The sequence below is a fragment of the Drosophila sechellia genome, unplaced genomic scaffold (assembly GCF_004382195.2).
Source record: "Drosophila sechellia strain sech25 unplaced genomic scaffold, ASM438219v1 U_214, whole genome shotgun sequence".
NCBI classification, from domain to species: domain Eukaryota; kingdom Metazoa; phylum Arthropoda; class Insecta; order Diptera; family Drosophilidae; genus Drosophila; species Drosophila sechellia.
In genome coordinates, this window is record NW_022611155.1 from 3,350 (window position 1) to 24,995 (window position 21,646).

General features: G+C 35.4%; 4 non-coding genes and 2 pseudogenes across 4 annotated transcripts; all 6 read right to left on the bottom strand.

Annotated features, from left to right (window-relative positions):
* Positions 1-576: 576 nt before the first annotated feature.
* On the bottom strand, positions 577-3,325 carry LOC116802763 (annotated as a pseudogene).
* Positions 3,326-3,719: 394 nt separating this feature from the next.
* On the bottom strand, positions 3,720-3,898 carry LOC116802760. Its single transcript, XR_004363119.1, has one exon. It is a non-coding gene; the product is annotated as a 5.8S ribosomal RNA (ribosomal RNA).
* Positions 3,899-4,585: 687 nt separating this feature from the next.
* LOC116802766 lies at positions 4,586-6,581 on the bottom strand. Its single transcript, XR_004363122.1, has one exon. It is a non-coding gene; the product is annotated as a small subunit ribosomal RNA (ribosomal RNA).
* Positions 6,582-11,646: 5,065 nt separating this feature from the next.
* Positions 11,647-16,488, bottom strand: LOC116802761 (annotated as a pseudogene).
* A 394-nt stretch (positions 16,489-16,882) lies between these two features.
* On the bottom strand, positions 16,883-17,061 carry LOC116802764. Its single transcript, XR_004363120.1, has one exon. It is a non-coding gene; the product is annotated as a 5.8S ribosomal RNA (ribosomal RNA).
* A 687-nt stretch (positions 17,062-17,748) lies between these two features.
* LOC116802767 lies at positions 17,749-19,744 on the bottom strand. The gene has a single exon (XR_004363123.1). It is a non-coding gene; the product is annotated as a small subunit ribosomal RNA (ribosomal RNA).
* Positions 19,745-21,646: the final 1,902 nt, after the last annotated feature.

The window sequence follows — 21,646 nt, forward strand, 5'->3', positions numbered from 1 at the left end:
CAGCGTTCTCCGTAGCCGCCCGGGCGTCCTCCAGCGACGAAAACGGCTCCTCCAGTACCCCAACGGGTTCTGGCACTCCATTCGATGCCAGGGCAACCAATTTCGCCTGCGTTGGCGCCGAGCTCTTAGATGCCAGATGGCTTCTGCGCCTGCCTCGTCTGGACTTCATCGAGGCACTACTTCCGCTCAAGGCACTCGCGCTGCTGTCGCTCTCCATCGGCATAAATACGATGGTGGCTCCACCTACCGTCGACGCCAGCAACCGTATGCTCGTTTACTCGCTGACAAAAGGTAGTTGCTCTGGAACTCGAGCTCCACCTATCGGTAGAGTCTGGTAGCACTAAAACTCTCCCTAGACACAAACCTTAGCAGTGACTCCCACCAATAAGCTTTGTGACAGCTGATCAAAAAGCTTACTCGAAAAACTTACTCGTAAGTTCGCCTTCAGCACGTGCTAAGTGGAAAATTCCCAACAATTAATTGTTAATTACTTCCAAACCGCTTGTTTATAACACACGAAAATTAGCACACGACTTTCGCGGAGCACTAATTCACCGATTTTATTACTTTCCAAACACGGAAAACCAAGTTCTTCGCAATCTGTACACGAGCGCAACGAAAACACGTCCGTCGTTAATCCATTCATGCGCGTCACTAATTAGATGACGAGGCATTTGGCTACCTTAAGAGAGTCATAGTTACTCCCGCCGTTGACCCGCGCTTACTTGAATTTCTTCACTTTGACATTCAGAGCACTGGGCAGAAATCACATTGTGTCAACACCCGCTAGGGCCATCACAATGCTTTGTTTTAATTAGACAGTCGGATTCCCCAAGTCCGTGCCAGTTCTGAATTGATTGTTAATTGATAATCGTTATAATTGATAAGAACTAATTGGTTTAACCCAAATAGTATTCTTAAAAATTTTAGCAAGAAAGTTCCACAATTGGCTACGTAACTAAACTATCCGGGGAACAAGTAACTAACATAAATGCTAGAAACTCTATTTACCCAGAACGAGCACATAAACCATGTTATTGTTTCCCAATCAAGCCCGACTATCTCAATCTTCAGAGCCAATCCTTATCCCGAAGTTACGGATCTAATTTGCCGACTTCCCTTACCTACATTATTCTATCGACTAGAGACTCTTCACCTTGGAGACCAGCTGCGGATATTGGTACGGCCTGTTGAGAAGTTTGCGTGTCCCCACCATAAATTTTCAAGGTCCGAGGAGAAAATATCGACACAACAGTATATGTCATGCTCTTCTAGCCCATCTACCATATCTCTCTGCGAAAGACTTCCATGGTAGTACGGCTATAAAACAGAAAAGAAAACTCTTCCGATATCTCTCGACGGCTTCTTTATGGTCGTTCCTGTTGCCAGGATGAGCACGAGGCCCATATTTAATAACAAACGGATACTCAACAGGTTACGGAATTGGAACCGTATTCCCTTTCGTTCAAAATTATTCAAGTGTATTATATTCGCTTTGTTTATATAGTTAGGCATTTTTGTTTTACTTGAAAATTTTCGGCTTTCGCCTTGAACTTAGGACCGACTAACTCGTGATCAACCACTGTTCACACGAAACCCTTCTCCACTTCAGTCCTCCAAGGTCTCATTCGATTATTTGCTACTACCACCAAGATCTGTACCAATGGCAGCTCCATGCAGGCTTACGCCAAACACTTCTACGCATACCATTGTACCTTCCTACTCACTAAAGTTTCAAAATTTATATCACAAGTAATATAAATCATCTACTTTAGCGGTAATGTATAGGTATACAACTTAAGCGCCATCCATTTTAAGGGCTAGTTGCTTCGGCAGGTGAGTTGTTACACACTCCTTAGCGGATTTCGACTTCCATGATCACCGTCCTGCTGTTTTAAGCAACCAACGCCTTTCATGGTATCTGCATGAGTTGTTAATTTGGGCACCGTAACATTACGTTTGGTTCATCCCACAGCGCCAGTTCTGCTTACCAAAAGTGGCCCACTGGGCACATTATATCATAACCTTGAACTTCATATCAAGAAAGTTAAGGTTCTTACCCATTTAAAGTTTGAGAATAGGTTAAGATCGTTTCGACCCTAAGGCCTCTAATCATTCGCTTTACCAGATAAGATTATTTTATATAATATTAAAATGCACCAGCTATCCTGAGGGAAACTTCGGAAGGAACCAGCTACTAGATGGTTCGATTGGTCTTTCGCCCCTATACTCAATTCTGACAATCGATTTGCACGTCAGAACTGTTTCGGTCTTCCATCAGGGTTTCCCCTGACTTCAACCTGATCAAGTATAGTTCACCATCTTTCGGGTCACAGCATATATGCTCAAGGTACGTTCCAGTTAGAGGCATAAATAATATAAATATACATTATACATAACTATATAGAACGCCCCGGGATTGTGTTAATTAGCTATAAATAGCTAAAAAACTAATCCCATTATTAGTCAAGTTAATTACGCTATTAGGTTTACATCCCAATAACTTGCACATATGTTAGACTCCTTGGTCCGTGTTTCAAGACGGGTCCCGAAGGTATCCTGAATCTTTCGCATTGTTAATCATACAAGAGCATATAATAAACACAAAAATCAATGATAATTATGCCATTATATAATTCCGAAAAATTAACGCTCTGTAATAATATAAATCTATCAGCACTTTATCAAATTAATAACATTTATTCTGTGTTAAAATGCAAGCAATTTAATTGGAATAAACTATAAGTTATATTTTATGATAAATTTGGGATATGCTAATAGATTACAATGTCCTTATATGGAAAAAATGCACATTATTCTTAATAATATTATTTAAATATTACAATTTTAATGATGAATTTTCCATAACGGATATTCAGGTTCATCGGGCTTAACCTCTAAGCAGTTTCACGTACTGTTTAACTCTCTATTCAGAGTTCTTTTCAACTTTCCCTCACGGTACTTGTTTACTATCGGTCTCATGGTTATATTTAGTTTTAGATGGAGTTTACCACCCACTTAGTGCTGCACTATCAAGCAACACGACTCTTTGGAAACATCATCTAGCAATCATTAACGTTATACGGGCCTGGCACCCTCTATGGGTAAATGGCCTCATTTAAGAAGGACTTAAATCATTAATTTCTCATACTAGAATATTGACGCTCCATACACTGCATCTCACATTTGCCATATAGACAAAGTGACTTAGTGCTGAACTGTTTTCTTTTCGCTCGCCGCTACTAAGAAAATCCTTGTTAGTTTCTTTTCCTCCCCTAATTAATATGCTTAAATTCAGGGGGTAGTCCCATATGAGTTGAGGTTGTATATATAACTATATTTTGCCATAAATTCTTTATATATAAATGATAAAACAATCAATTAAATTCGTTATAAATAGTTCCAATAGTTCTTGTAAGCAAAGTCATTTTTATCCATTTAACGAACCAACGAAGAATAATAACAAAACCAAGATTTTTCTTTTTCCGAATCATTAATAAGAGACAATTCTAGATGAAAAATATTTCAATTTTTTATGCTAGACATTTCTCAGTATTATTTGATTGAAAAAGAAAATATTTCTCTTCGTTTTTCACATTCAAATGTGAGATAATGTTTTTCATTTCTTTTTTAATATTATGAATAAAATCATTATTTAATCCAATAATATACCATATGCTTATAAAAAATTTATAAACAACTTAATTAGCATAGTCTTACAACCCTCAACCATATGTAGTCCAAGCAGCACTATAAAATTAATTAAAGTACATAACAGCATGGACTGCGATATGCGTTCAAAATGTCGATGTTCATGTGTCCTGCAGTTCACACGATGACGCACAGTTTGCTGCGTTCTTCATCGACCCATGAGCCGAGTGATCCACCGCTTAGAGTTTTATAATTCAATTTTATATAATGTCAATATTGTTTTTATTGAAAGAAATTAAAAATACACCATTTTACTGGCATATATCAATTCCTTCAATAAATTTATTTTTATACCTAAAATAAATGTTGCGAAATGTCTTAGTTTCATATAAGCATTATGTATCATAATAATCTGGTTATGGTTTGCTATTTTGGGTGACACATACTGCAAAATTTATATAAAACATTAACCTGATGGATGACAGGTACAAACATTGTATATTTTAGGTTGTTGCATTAGCCAACGTATGCTCATAACATAGATGAACAATACATATTCGCAACGCGTGTATATTATGGTCCATATACACACACACTTATTTTGATTACCACACATTCAAAATTATTTTTATTTTAATTCGACTTCTACTTTCGAATTTAGTTTAGTTTCTTCGATTTCCATTTTCGAGAATTTGTTTTTATAGGAAACGCCGTTGTTGTAGTAAGTACTGCCACAAATACGCACAGCAACATTAATAATGTTAAAGTCTTTTTATGAGGTTGCCAAGCCCCACATATAAAATAAAAGCCATCTTCATTTTATTTTGACTTTAACTTTTGATTCCGTGGAATCATTTTGTAATATTTTTATTTTGGTAAATTGTATTTATTTGTATTATAACAAATATTTATTAACGATAAGGATATTATACAATAATGATCCTTCCGCAGGTTCACCTACGGAAACCTTGTTACGACTTTTACTTCCTCTAAATAATCAAGTTCGGTCAACTTTTGCGAAACAACCGTAACACGCAAGGCGTCACAGTGATCACGTCCGGAGACCTCACTAAATAATTCAATCGGTAGTAGCGACGGGCGGTGTGTACAAAGGGCAGGGACGTAATCAATGCGAGTTAATGACTCACACTTACTGGGAATTCCAAGTTCATGTGAACAGTTTCAGTTCACAATCCCAAGCATGAAAGTGGTTCAGCGGTTTACCCGGACCTCTCGGTCTAGGAAATACACGTTGATACTTTCATTGTAGCGCGCGTGCAGCCCAGGACATCTAAGGGCATCACAGACCTGTTATTGCTCAATCTCATTATTGCTAGACGCAATTTGTCCATTTAAGAAGCTAGTGTCCTTATAATGGGACAAACCAACAGGTACGGCTCCACTTACATAAACACATTCAAACACAATAAACATTTTACTGCCACCATGAATGAAGGCTAACATAAGCTTCAGCACCATAATCCTGAAGATATCTATTTAATATATTTGAGTCTCGTTCGTTATCGGAATTAACCAGACAAATCACTCCACGAACTAAGAACGGCCATGCACCACCACCCATAGATTCGAGAAAGAGCTATCAATCTGTCTTACACACTTATGTTCGGACCTGGTAAGTTTTCCCGTGTTGAGTCAAATTAAGCCGCAGGCTCCACTCCTGGTGGTGCCCTTCCGTCAATTCCTTTAAGTTTCAGCTTTGCAACCATACTTCCCCCGGAGCCCAAAAGCTTTGGTTTCCCGGGAAGCGACTGAGAGAGCCATAAAAGTAGCTACACCCAATTGCTAGCTGGCATCGTTTATGGTTAGAACTAGGGCGGTATCTGATCGCCTTCGAACCTCTAACTTTCGTTCTTGATTAATGAAAACATCTTTGGCAAATGCTTTCGCTTAAGTTAGTCTTACGACGGTCCAAGAATTTCACCTCTCGCGTCGTAATACTAATGCCCCCAAACTGCTTCTATTAATCATTACCTCTTGATCTGAAAACCAATGAAAGCAGAACAGAGGTCTTATTTCATTATCCCATGCACAGAATATTCAGGCATTTGAAGCCTGCTTTAAGCACTCTAATTTGTTCAAAGTAATAGTACCGGCCCACAATAACACTCGTTTAAGAGCACTAGTGCAGGTTTTTAAATAGGAGGAACATATGAAAAAATACAAGTATTTAATCACATATAAGAACTCCACCGGTAATACGCTTACATACATAAAGGTATAGTACTAACCACAATTGTAAGTTGTACTACCCGTATGAAGCACAAGTTCAACTACGAACGTTTTAACCGCAACAACTTTAATATACGCTATTGGAGCTGGAATTACCGCGGCTGCTGGCACCAGACTTGCCCTCCAATTGGTCCTTGTTAAAGGATTTAAAGTGTACTCATTCCAATTACAGGGCCTCGGATATGAGTCCTGTATTGTTATTTTTCGTCACTACCTCCCCGAGCTGGGAGTGGGTAATTTACGCGCCTGCTGCCTTCCTTAGATGTGGTAGCCGTTTCTCAGGCTCCCTCTCCGGAATCGAACCCTGATTCCCCGTTACCCGTTGCAACCATGGTAGTCCTAGATACTACCATCAAAAGTTGATAGGGCAGACATTTGAAAGATCTGTCGTCGGTACAAGACCATACGATCTGCATGTTATCTAGAGTTCAACCAATATAACGATCTTGCGATCGCTTGGTTTTAGCCTAATAAAAGCACATGTCCCATAAGGTTCATGTTTTAATTGCATGTATTAGCTCTAGAATTACCACAGTTATCCAAGTAACTGTTAACGATCTAAGGAACCATAACTGATATAATGAGCCTTTTGCGGTTTCACTTTTAATTCGTGTGTACTTAGACATGCATGGCTTAATCTTTGAGACAAGCATATAACTACTGGCAGGATCAACCAGAATAATGTTTTTCCTTCATATTCCATTCATATTTTTTGAATCGAAATAAGCAATATAATAGATATATAGATTTTTCACTTTATATAATTCCATGATTTTTATTATATTGAATAAAATTCAATATTTCGCCTTTGGGTAAAATTTTAAATATATAAATATAAGTAAAAAATCTATTCGATTACGGCCATTTTTATATAGCATTCGTAATCCATATTTTCATTTTTAATTTATACTTGTTTTACCAATATAACAAGAATTTCATATAATTATTGTAATATATATGTTTCTATAATTTTATCTTTTTATATATACATATTTCATTATAAAATATCATTTTATTTCCAACATACATAATTATTGTATCCACACATGTACAATTTTTGTTTAACCAATATAAATATTAAGTTAAATCATTTGCATTTTGAAGATAAATTTAAAATTTATCTCTTTTCATATATCTCTCTGGTAATATATAACATAAAACCAAGCGCATATGATAATATTTCCACATTTAATATATAATTTTATATTTCTTTCATAAGAATCCATATTTGTATTATACCGTAACGATATAATAATCCAACTATACGGCAGGTAATAAATTAATATTTGCCTGCCTCCAAAAATTAACGATAATATATGGAAACGATTTGTTATTCTATATATAATAGAAACTTGACTTTTGTTTCAACGATATTATCTAAAAAGCGTATATTCCTATTATCCGCGGAGCCAAGTCCCGTGTTCTATAGAACTGAGAAACAAATTTGTACGGATAATAATATACTTTATTTTATGTAACCAATATAAACATAATCCGAAATAAATATTTCGAATAATGCGGGAGGTCGGCAACCACTGCCTACCTATAGTAGTTTTTGAACCCGCTGTCCTCAAAGCGGGTATTTTCAATTCCGTTTGCCACCCAACATACGGTCTATTCTCTTATATATTAAGAGATTATAGGAACATTTCATTTTTTTTCCATTATTCATATATAATATGATTATTTTTTTTTTTATACATATAATAAATATTAATTTTTATATGTTTATTATTTAATTTACTCATATAATTGCCAAATTCATATGAATACATAAGTTTTGAACAATATGAGAGGTCGGCAACCACTGCCTACCTATAGTAGTTTTTGAACCCTCTGTCGTAATTCCGGTCGTTTACACTACTATACCCTCTCACTATAATGGCTTTTCTCTATAATACTAAGAGAATATGGGAATATCTCAGCATTTTTTCCCATATACATATAATAATTAACCATTTTCATATGTATATTATTTAATTTAATCATATAATTGCCAAAATCATATGAATACATAAGTTTTGAACAATATGAGAGGTCGGCAACCACTGCCTACCTATAGTAGTTTTTGAACCCTCTGTCGTAATTCCGGTCGTTTACACTACTATACCCTCTCACTATAATGGATTTTCTCTATAATACTAAGAGAATGTGGGAATATTTCAGCATTTTTTCCCTTATACATATAATAATTAATCATTTTCATATGTATATTATTTAATTTACTCATACAATTGCCAAAATCATATGAATACATAAGTTTTGAACAATATGAGAGGTCGGCAACCACTGCCTACCTATAGTAGTTTTTGAACCCTCTGTCGTAATTCCGGTCGTTTACACTACTATACCCTCTCACTTAAATGGCTTTTCTCTATAATACTAAGAGAATATGGGAATATCTCAGCATTTTTTCCCATATACATATAATAATTAACCATTTTCATATGTATATTATTTAATTTAATCATATAATTGCCAAAATCATATGAATACATAAGTTTTGAACAATATGAGAGGTCGGCAACCACTGCCTACCTATAGTAGTTTTTGAACCCTCTGTCGTAATTCCGGTCGTTTACACTACTATACCCTCTCACTATAATGGATTTTCTCTATAATACTAAGAGAATGTGGGAATATTTCAGCATTTTTTCCCTTATACATATAATAATTAATCATTTTCATATGTATATTATTTAATTTACTCATACAATTGCCAAAATCATATGAATACATAAGTTTTGAACAATATGAGAGGTCGGCAACCACTGCCTACCTATAGTAGTTTTTGAACCCTCTGTCGTAATTCCGGTGGTTTACACTACTATACCCTCTCACTTAAATGGCTTTTCTCTATAATACTAAGAGAATATGGGAATATCTCTGCATTTTTTCCCATATACATATAATAATTAATCATTTTCGTATGTATATTATTTAATTTACTCATACAATTGCCAAAATCATATGAATACATAAGTTTTGAACAATATGAGAGGTCGGCAACCACTGCCTACCTATAGTAGTTTTTGAACCCTCTGTCGTAATTCCGGTCGTTTACACTACTATACCCTCTCACTTAAATGGCTTTTCTCTATAATACTAAGAGAATATGGGAATATCTCTGCATTTTTTCCCATATACATATAATAATTAACCATTTTCATATGTATATTATTTAATTTAATCATATAATTGCCAAAATCATATGAATACATAAGTTTTGAACAATATGAGAGGTCGGCAACCACTGCCTACCTATAGTAGTTTTTGAACCCTCTGTCGTAATTCCGGTCGTTTACACTACTATACCCTCTCACTATAATGGATTTTCTCTATAATACTAAGAGAATGTGGGAATATTTCAGCATTTTTTCCCTTATACATATAATAATTAATCATTTTCATATGTATATTATTTAATTTACTCATATAATTGCCAAATTCATATGAATACATAAGTTTTGAACAATATGAGAGGTCGGCAACCACTGCCTACCTATAGTAGTTTTTGAACCCTCTGTCGTAATTCCGGTCGTTTACACTACTATACCCTCTCACTATAATGGATTTTCTCTATAATACTAAGAGAATGTGGGAATATTTCAGCATTTTTTCCCTTATACATATAATAATTAATCATTTTCATATGTATATTATTTAATTTACTCATACAATTGCCAAAATCATATGAATACATAAGTTTTGAACAATATGAGAGGTCGGCAACCACTGCCTACCTATAGTAGTTTTTGAACCCTCTGTCGTAATTCCGGTCGTTTACACTACTATACCCTCTCACTTAAATGGCTTTTCTCTATAATACTAAGAGAATATGGGAATATCTTAGCATTTTTTCCCATATACATATAATAATTAACCATTTTCATATGTATATTTTTTAATTTACTCATATAATTGCCAAAATCATATAAATACATAAGTTTGAACAATATCAGAGGTCGGCAACGGTCTTTCCTCTATAATACTAAGATAATATGGGAATATTTCATCATTTTTTCCCTTATACATATAATAATTAATCATTTTCATATGTATATTATTTAATTTACTCGTATAATTGTCAAAATCCTATGAACACATAAGAGAATACAATATGAGAGGTCGGCGCAACCATAATATAGTAGTTGATGACGAGGTGTTTGGCAACTTGACACAATCCATTAAAGTCTTTATATTAATTATATGAAAGGGACAATATCATATGCGTCACTAAATTGATGACGAGGTGTTTGGCAACTTGATACAATTCTTTAAAGTCTTTATATCAAAAATTATATGATAGGGACAATATCATATGCGTCACTAAATTGATGACGAGGTGTTTGGCAACTTGACACAATTCATTAGAGTCTGTATATTAATTATATGATAGGGACAATATCATATGCGTCACTAAATTGATGACGAGGTGTTTGGCAACTTGATACAATTCTTTAAAGTCTTTATATCAAAAATTATATAATAAGGACAATATCATATGCGTCACTAAATTGATGACGAGGTGTTTGGCAACTTGACACAATCCATTAAAGTCTTTATATTAATTATATGATAGGGACAATATCATATGCGTCACTAAATTGATGACGAGGTGTTTGGCAACTTGATACAATTCTTTAAAGTCTATATATCAAAAATTATATGATAGGGACAATATCATATGCGTCACTAAATTGATGACGAGGTGTTTGGCAACTTGACACAATTCATTAAAGTCTGTATATTAATTATATGATAGGGACAATATCATATGCGTCACTAAATTGATGACGAGGTGTTTGGCAACTTGATACAATTCTTTAAAGTCTTTATATCAAAAATTATATGATAAGGACAATATCATATGCGTCACTAAATTGATGACGAGGTGTTTGGCAACTTGACACAATCCATTAAAGTCTTTATATTAATTATATGATAGGGACAATATCATATGCGTCACTAAATTGATGACGAGGTGTTTGGCAACTTGATACAATTCTTTAAAGTCTTTATATCAAAAATTATATGATAAGGACAATATCATATGCGTCACTAAATTGATGACGAGGTGTTTGGCAACTTGACACAATTCATTAAAGTCTTTATATTAATTATATGATAGGGACAATATCATATGCGTCACTAAATTGATGACGAGGTGTTTGGCAACTTGACACAATCCATTAAAGTCTTTATATTAATTATATGATAGGGACAATATCATATGCGTCACTAAATTGATGACGAGGTGTTTGGCAACTTGATTCAATTCTTTAAAGTCTTTATATCAAAAATTATATGATAAGGACAATATCATATGCGTCACTAAATTGATGACGAGGTGTTTGGCAACTTGACACAATTCATTAAAGTCTGTATATTAATTATATGATAGGGACAATATCATATGCGTCACTAAATTGATGACGAGGTGTTTGGCAACTTGATACAATTCTTTAAAGTCTTTATATCAAAAATTATATGATAGGGACAATATCATATGCGTCACTAAATTGATGACGAGGTGTTTGGCAACTTGACACAATTCATTAAAGTCTTTATATTAATTATATGATAGGGACAATATCATATGCGTCACTAAATTGATGACGAGGTGTTTGGCAACTTGACACAATCCATTAAAGTCTTTATATTAATTATATGATAGGGACAATATCATATGCGTCACTAAATTGATGACGAGGTGTTTGGCTACAGGAAAAAATCATTTATTTATCGAATCATCAAGCAAAGGATAAGCTTCAGTGGATCGCAGTATGGCAGCTGCTCAACCACTTACAACACCTTGCCTGTTACAAAAGTCGTTTACAATTGATTCTAGGCTTTGTCATTGTATTAAATAATGCTTTTATATGTAACTAGCGCGGCATCAGGTGATCGAAGATCCTCCTAATTTACTATGTTACAAATTACATTGGCATCACATCCATTGTCGTTTATAAAATAAATTATAAACTTTAAATGGTTTAGAAGCCATACAATGCAAATTGCCCCTTATTTATCATTGCAGTCCAGCACGGATACGACCTTAGAGGCGTTCAGGCATAATCCAACGGACGTAGCGTCATACCACTGTTCGCTCGAACAAGTATTGTGCCATTGGTCCGTACCTGCGGTTCCTCTCGTACTACGCAGGAATGCTGTCGCAACAACGTTTTGTCATTAGTAGGGTAAAACTAACCTGTCTCACGACGGTCTAAACCCAGCTCACGTTCCCTTGCATGGGTGAACAATCCAACGCTTGGTGAATTTTGCTTCACAATGATAGGAAGAGCCGACATCGAAGGATCAAAAAGCGACGTCGCTATGAACGCTTGGCCGCCACAAGCCAGTTATCCCTATGGTAACTTTTCTGACACCTCTTGTTAAAAACTCTTTAAACCAAAAGGATCGATAGGCCGAGCTTTTGCTGTCCCTGTGTGTACTGAACACCGAGATCAAGTCAGCATTTGCCCTTTTGCTCTATGTGTGGTTTCTGTCCGCACTGAGCTGGCCTTGGGACACCTCCGTTATTATTTGAGAGATGTACCGCCCCAGTCAAACTCCCTACCTGGCAATGTCCTTGAATTGGATCATACCTGAGTAATTGGAGTTATACCAAATTTTCAAATCAAAAATACATAAATGCATCGTTTTATTAAAGAATTTGTTTGCGATTATATAACAAACTCGTGATACTTTGATCAAGAAGCTTGCATCAAAACCCAATACCATAAGATATAATAAATATATCCGTATAATGGCTAGGAAATGATACACGTTCCATTTAATCAAGTAAGTAAGGAAACAATAAGAGTAGTGGTATTTCATTGACGATACCAAACCGAGGTCTAATATCTCCCACTTATTCTACACCTCTTATGTCTCCTTACACTGCCAGATTAGAGTCAAGCTCAAAAGGGTCTTCTTTCCCCGCTAATTATTCCAAGCCCGTTCCCTTGGCTGTGGTTTCGCTAGATAGTAGATAGGGACAGTAGGAATCTCGTTAATCCATTCATGCGCGTCACTAATTAGATGACGAGGCATTTGGCTATTTTTTTTTTTTTTTTTTTTTTTTTTGATCGCGGAGGTATGGAAATCTATCGAAAGATACTAGGTCTGTCAACACTTCAGTTTCCTAGCATGCACGATTCATTGCTCTATCTGAACCGAAGTTCCGCAACGCCTACGTACTAAAACCATCCTCATAGCCAATTTATATATTACCATTATTTGCGATGTTTATGCCTTTATTGATGTTATGCCAAGACAGCAAGCAAATGTTTTGAACCAAACGTTTTAGCTAAGTCCAATCTCGGGAAAACCCGCTCAGGTACATGAACTGTTTAAAACAACCGAGACTGCCTCTCATAACCTGGACGCTAATGATATGACTATCATATTTGCTGAGGAGACCCTTCGCTATCAATCTTTTAACGGATTGACCACTCCAGATCCCCCTCCAGTTCAGGGTGGCAGAATGGAATTCAATGTCACCTGCGGCTTCGAATCTGCGACGCAACTCAGTTCGTATGTCCGGTCTGTCGTATCTATTGATTTTGCGCTGGTGTGCATCATCCATAGAGTGTCCGTCTGTCACAATTTGTATGTCGATCACATCAATGTGATTTTGTCGTAGTGCCACCAGGTCTGGTTTATTAAGACCGGATTCGCACTGCAGACTTGGTTCAACAATGACTACGCAGCCTCTCTCCTCAAGTCCCCGCTTGATTCGATTTACTACGCAGTTGTGTCTAGCTATGCGCCTCCCATGCGATCGGTAACATTTTTGCATAATATGGTTTGTTGTTTCGGGAGCGTCACATCCTGCACGACACTGTCGTTCCAATTCGTGCCTTCCCCTTGTAGTACGAGACTTCGTGGGTAGGGCATTTATCCGCAGACGAATACCGTCTATATATTCCTTTCCTGTTAGTAAACGCGTGGGTTGATTAGGCCGCCGTTGACCCGCGCTTACTTGAATTTCTTCACTTTGACATTCAGAGCACTGGGCAGAAATCACATTGTGTCAACACCCGCTAGGGCCATCACAATGCTTTGTTTTAATTAGACAGTCGGATTCCCCAAGTCCGTGCCAGTTCTGAATTGATTGTTAATTGATAATCGTTATAATTGATAAGAACTAATTGGTTTAACCCAAATAGTATTCTTAAAAATTTTAGCAAGAAAGTTCCACAATTGGCTACGTAACTAAACTATCCGGGGAACAAGTAACTAACATAAATGCTAGAAACTCTATTTACCCAGAACGAGCACATAAACCATGTTATTGTTTCCCAATCAAGCCCGACTATCTCAATCTTCAGAGCCAATCCTTATCCCGAAGTTACGGATCTAATTTGCCGACTTCCCTTACCTACATTATTCTATCGACTAGAGACTCTTCACCTTGGAGACCAGCTGCGGATATTGGTACGGCCTGTTGAGAAGTTTGCGTGTCCCCACCATAAATTTTCAAGGTCCGAGGAGAAAATATCGACACAACAGTATATGTCATGCTCTTCTAGCCCATCTACCATATCTCTCTGCGAAAGACTTCCATGGTAGTACGGCTATAAAACAGAAAAGAAAACTCTTCCGATATCTCTCGACGGCTTCTTTATGGTCGTTCCTGTTGCCAGGATGAGCACGAGGCCCATATTTAATAACAAACGGATACTCAACAGGTTACGGAATTGGAACCGTATTCCCTTTCGTTCAAAATTATTCAAGTGTATTATATTCGCTTTGTTTATATAGTTAGGCATTTTTGTTTTACTTGAAAATTTTCGGCTTTCGCCTTGAACTTAGGACCGACTAACTCGTGATCAACCACTGTTCACACGAAACCCTTCTCCACTTCAGTCCTCCAAGGTCTCATTCGATTATTTGCTACTACCACCAAGATCTGTACCAATGGCAGCTCCATGCAGGCTTACGCCAAACACTTCTACGCATACCATTGTACCTTCCTACTCACTAAAGTTTCAAAATTTATATCACAAGTAATATAAATCATCTACTTTAGCGGTAATGTATAGGTATACAACTTAAGCGCCATCCATTTTAAGGGCTAGTTGCTTCGGCAGGTGAGTTGTTACACACTCCTTAGCGGATTTCGACTTCCATGATCACCGTCCTGCTGTTTTAAGCAACCAACGCCTTTCATGGTATCTGCATGAGTTGTTAATTTGGGCACCGTAACATTACGTTTGGTTCATCCCACAGCGCCAGTTCTGCTTACCAAAAGTGGCCCACTGGGCACATTATATCATAACCTTGAACTTCATATCAAGAAAGTTAAGGTTCTTACCCATTTAAAGTTTGAGAATAGGTTAAGATCGTTTCGACCCTAAGGCCTCTAATCATTCGCTTTACCAGATAAGATTATTTTATATAATATTAAAATGCACCAGCTATCCTGAGGGAAACTTCGGAAGGAACCAGCTACTAGATGGTTCGATTGGTCTTTCGCCCCTATACTCAATTCTGACAATCGATTTGCACGTCAGAACTGTTTCGGTCTTCCATCAGGGTTTCCCCTGACTTCAACCTGATCAAGTATAGTTCACCATCTTTCGGGTCACAGCATATATGCTCAAGGTACGTTCCAGTTAGAGGCATAAATAATATAAATATACATTATACATAACTATATAGAACGCCCCGGGATTGTGTTAATTAGCTATAAATAGCTAAAAAACTAATCCCATTATTAGTCAAGTTAATTACGCTATTAGGTTTACATCCCAATAACTTGCACATATGTTAGACTCCTTGGTCCGTGTTTCAAGACGGGTCCCGAAGGTATCCTGAATCTTTCGCATTGTTAATCATACAAGAGCATATAATAAACACAAAAATCAATGATAATTATGCCATTATATAATTCCGAAAAATTAACGCTCTGTAATAATATAAATCTATCAGCACTTTATCAAATTAATAACATTTATTCTGTGTTAAAATGCAAGCAATTTAATTGGAATAAACTATAAGTTATATTTTATGATAAATTTGGGATATGCTAATAGATTACAATGTCCTTATATGGAAAAAATGCACATTATTCTTAATAATATTATTTAAATATTACAATTTTAATGATGAATTTTCCATAACGGATATTCAGGTTCATCGGGCTTAACCTCTAAGCAGTTTCACGTACTGTTTAACTCTCTATTCAGAGTTCTTTTCAACTTTCCCTCACGGTACTTGTTTACTATCGGTCTCATGGTTATATTTAGTTTTAGATGGAGTTTACCACCCACTTAGTGCTGCACTATCAAGCAACACGACTCTTTGGAAACATCATCTAGCAATCATTAACGTTATACGGGCCTGGCACCCTCTATGGGTAAATGGCCTCATTTAAGAAGGACTTAAATCATTAATTTCTCATACTAGAATATTGACGCTCCATACACTGCATCTCACATTTGCCATATAGACAAAGTGACTTAGTGCTGAACTGTTTTCTTTTCGCTCGCCGCTACTAAGAAAATCCTTGTTAGTTTCTTTTCCTCCCCTAATTAATATGCTTAAATTCAGGGGGTAGTCCCATATGAGTTGAGGTTGTATATATAACTATATTTTGCCATAAATTCTTTATATATAAATGATAAAACAATCAATTAAATTCGTTATAAATAGTTCCAATAGTTCTTGTAAGCAAAGTCATTTTTATCCATTTAACGAACCAACGAAGAATAATAACAAAACCAAGATTTTTCTTTTTCCGAATCATTAATAAGAGACAATTCTAGATGAAAAATATTTCAATTTTTTATGCTAGACATTTCTCAGTATTATTTGATTGAAAAAGAAAATATTTCTCTTCGTTTTTCACATTCAAATGTGAGATAATGTTTTTCATTTCTTTTTTAATATTATGAATAAAATCATTATTTAATCCAATAATATACCATATGCTTATAAAAAATTTATAAACAACTTAATTAGCATAGTCTTACAACCCTCAACCATATGTAGTCCAAGCAGCACTATAAAATTAATTAAAGTACATAACAGCATGGACTGCGATATGCGTTCAAAATGTCGATGTTCATGTGTCCTGCAGTTCACACGATGACGCACAGTTTGCTGCGTTCTTCATCGACCCATGAGCCGAGTGATCCACCGCTTAGAGTTTTATAATTCAATTTTATATAATGTCAATATTGTTTTTATTGAAAGAAATTAAAAATACACCATTTTACTGGCATATATCAATTCCTTCAATAAATTTATTTTTATACCTAAAATAAATGTTGCGAAATGTCTTAGTTTCATATAAGCATTATGTATCATAATAATCTGGTTATGGTTTGCTATTTTGGGTGACACATACTGCAAAATTTATATAAAACATTAACCTGATGGATGACAGGTACAAACATTGTATATTTTAGGTTGTTGCATTAGCCAACGTATGCTCATAACATAGATGAACAATACATATTCGCAACGCGTGTATATTATGGTCCATATACACACACACTTATTTTGATTACCACACATTCAAAATTATTTTTATTTTAATTCGACTTCTACTTTCGAATTTAGTTTAGTTTCTTCGATTTCCATTTTCGAGAATTTGTTTTTATAGGAAACGCCGTTGTTGTAGTAAGTACTGCCACAAATACGCACAGCAACATTAATAATGTTAAAGTCTTTTTATGAGGTTGCCAAGCCCCACATATAAAATAAAAGCCATCTTCATTTTATTTTGACTTTAACTTTTGATTCCGTGGAATCATTTTGTAATATTTTTATTTTGGTAAATTGTATTTATTTGTATTATAACAAATATTTATTAACGATAAGGATATTATACAATAATGATCCTTCCGCAGGTTCACCTACGGAAACCTTGTTACGACTTTTACTTCCTCTAAATAATCAAGTTCGGTCAACTTTTGCGAAACAACCGTAACACGCAAGGCGTCACAGTGATCACGTCCGGAGACCTCACTAAATAATTCAATCGGTAGTAGCGACGGGCGGTGTGTACAAAGGGCAGGGACGTAATCAATGCGAGTTAATGACTCACACTTACTGGGAATTCCAAGTTCATGTGAACAGTTTCAGTTCACAATCCCAAGCATGAAAGTGGTTCAGCGGTTTACCCGGACCTCTCGGTCTAGGAAATACACGTTGATACTTTCATTGTAGCGCGCGTGCAGCCCAGGACATCTAAGGGCATCACAGACCTGTTATTGCTCAATCTCATTATTGCTAGACGCAATTTGTCCATTTAAGAAGCTAGTGTCCTTATAATGGGACAAACCAACAGGTACGGCTCCACTTACATAAACACATTCAAACACAATAAACATTTTACTGCCACCATGAATGAAGGCTAACATAAGCTTCAGCACCATAATCCTGAAGATATCTATTTAATATATTTGAGTCTCGTTCGTTATCGGAATTAACCAGACAAATCACTCCACGAACTAAGAACGGCCATGCACCACCACCCATAGATTCGAGAAAGAGCTATCAATCTGTCTTACACACTTATGTTCGGACCTGGTAAGTTTTCCCGTGTTGAGTCAAATTAAGCCGCAGGCTCCACTCCTGGTGGTGCCCTTCCGTCAATTCCTTTAAGTTTCAGCTTTGCAACCATACTTCCCCCGGAGCCCAAAAGCTTTGGTTTCCCGGGAAGCGACTGAGAGAGCCATAAAAGTAGCTACACCCAATTGCTAGCTGGCATCGTTTATGGTTAGAACTAGGGCGGTATCTGATCGCCTTCGAACCTCTAACTTTCGTTCTTGATTAATGAAAACATCTTTGGCAAATGCTTTCGCTTAAGTTAGTCTTACGACGGTCCAAGAATTTCACCTCTCGCGTCGTAATACTAATGCCCCCAAACTGCTTCTATTAATCATTACCTCTTGATCTGAAAACCAATGAAAGCAGAACAGAGGTCTTATTTCATTATCCCATGCACAGAATATTCAGGCATTTGAAGCCTGCTTTAAGCACTCTAATTTGTTCAAAGTAATAGTACCGGCCCACAATAACACTCGTTTAAGAGCACTAGTGCAGGTTTTTAAATAGGAGGAACATATGAAAAAATACAAGTATTTAATCACATATAAGAACTCCACCGGTAATACGCTTACATACATAAAGGTATAGTACTAACCACAATTGTAAGTTGTACTACCCGTATGAAGCACAAGTTCAACTACGAACGTTTTAACCGCAACAACTTTAATATACGCTATTGGAGCTGGAATTACCGCGGCTGCTGGCACCAGACTTGCCCTCCAATTGGTCCTTGTTAAAGGATTTAAAGTGTACTCATTCCAATTACAGGGCCTCGGATATGAGTCCTGTATTGTTATTTTTCGTCACTACCTCCCCGAGCTGGGAGTGGGTAATTTACGCGCCTGCTGCCTTCCTTAGATGTGGTAGCCGTTTCTCAGGCTCCCTCTCCGGAATCGAACCCTGATTCCCCGTTACCCGTTGCAACCATGGTAGTCCTAGATACTACCATCAAAAGTTGATAGGGCAGACATTTGAAAGATCTGTCGTCGGTACAAGACCATACGATCTGCATGTTATCTAGAGTTCAACCAATATAACGATCTTGCGATCGCTTGGTTTTAGCCTAATAAAAGCACATGTCCCATAAGGTTCATGTTTTAATTGCATGTATTAGCTCTAGAATTACCACAGTTATCCAAGTAACTGTTAACGATCTAAGGAACCATAACTGATATAATGAGCCTTTTGCGGTTTCACTTTTAATTCGTGTGTACTTAGACATGCATGGCTTAATCTTTGAGACAAGCATATAACTACTGGCAGGATCAACCAGAATAATGTTTTTCCTTCATATTCCATTCATATTTTTTGAATCGAAATAAGCAATATAATAGATATATAGATTTTTCACTTTATATAATTCCATGATTTTTATTATATTGAATAAAATTCAATATTTCGCCTTTGGGTAAAATTTTAAATATATAAATATAAGTAAAAAATCTATTCGATTACGGCCATTTTTATATAGCATTCGTAATCCATATTTTCATTTTTAATTTATACTTGTTTTACCAATATAACAAGAATTTCATATAATTATTGTAATATATATGTTTCTATAATTTTATCTTTTTATATATACATATTTCATTATAAAATATCATTTTATTTCCAACATACATAATTATTGTATCCACACATGTACAATTTTTGTTTAACCAATATAAATATTAAGTTAAATCATTTGCATTTTGAAGATAAATTTAAAATTTATCTCTTTTCATATATCTCTCTGGTAATATATAACATAAAACCAAGCGCATATGATAATATTTCCACATTTAATATATAATTTTATATTTCTTTCATAAGAATCCATATTTGTATTATACCGTAACGATATAATAATCCAACTATACGGCAGGTAATAAATTAATATTTGCCTGCCTCCAAAAATTAACGATAATATATGGAAACGATTTGTTATTCTATATATAATAGAAACTTGACTTTTGTTTCAACGATATTATCTAAAAAGCGTATATTCCTATTATCCGCGGAGCCAAGTCCCGTGTTCTATAGAACTGAGAAACAAATTTGTACGGATAATAATATACTTTATTTTATGTAACCAATATAAACATAATCCGAAATAAATATTTCGAATAATGCGGGAGGTCGGCAACCACTGCCTACCTATAGTAGTTTTTGAACCCGCTGTCCTCAAAGCGGGTATTTTCAATTCCGTTTGCCACCCAACATACGGTCTATTCTCTTATATATTAAGAGATTATAGGAACATTTCATTTTTTTTCCATTATTCATATATAATATGATTATTTTTTTTTTTATACATATAATAAATATTAATTTTTATATGTTTATTATTTAATTTACTCATATAATTGCCAAATTCATATGAATACATAAGTTTTGAACAATATGAGAGGTCGGCAACCACTGCCTACCTATAGTAGTTTTTGAACCCTCTGTCGTAATTCCGGTCGTTTACACTACTATACCCTCTCACTATAATGGATTTTCTCTATAATACTAAGAGAATGTGGGAATATTTCAGCATTTTTTCCCTTATACATATAATAATTAATCATTTTCATATGTATATTATTTAATTTAATCATATAATTGCCAAAATCATATGAATACATAAGTTTTGAACAATATGAGAGGTCGGCAACCACTGCCTACCTATAGTAGTTTTTGAACCCTCTGTCGTAATTCCGGTCGTTTACACTACTATACCCTCTCACTTAAATGGCTTTTCTCTATAATACTAAGAGAATATGGGAATATCTTAGCATTTTTTCCCATATACATATAATAATTAACCATTTTCATATGTATATTTTTTAATTTACTCATATAATTGCCAAAATCATATAAATACATAAGTTTGAACAATATCAGAGGTCGGCAACGGTCTTTCCTCTATAATACTAAGATAATATGGGAATATTTCATCATTTTTTCCCTTATACATATAATAATTAATCATTTTCATATGTATATTATTTAATTTACTCGTATAATTGTCAAAATCCTATGAACACATAAGAGAATACAATATGAGAGGTCGGCGCAACCATAATATAGTAGTTGATGACGAGGTGTTTGGCAACTTGACACAATCCATTAAAGTCTTTATATTAATTATATGAAAGGGACAATATCATATGCGTCACTAAATTGATGACGAGGTGTTTGGCAACTTGAT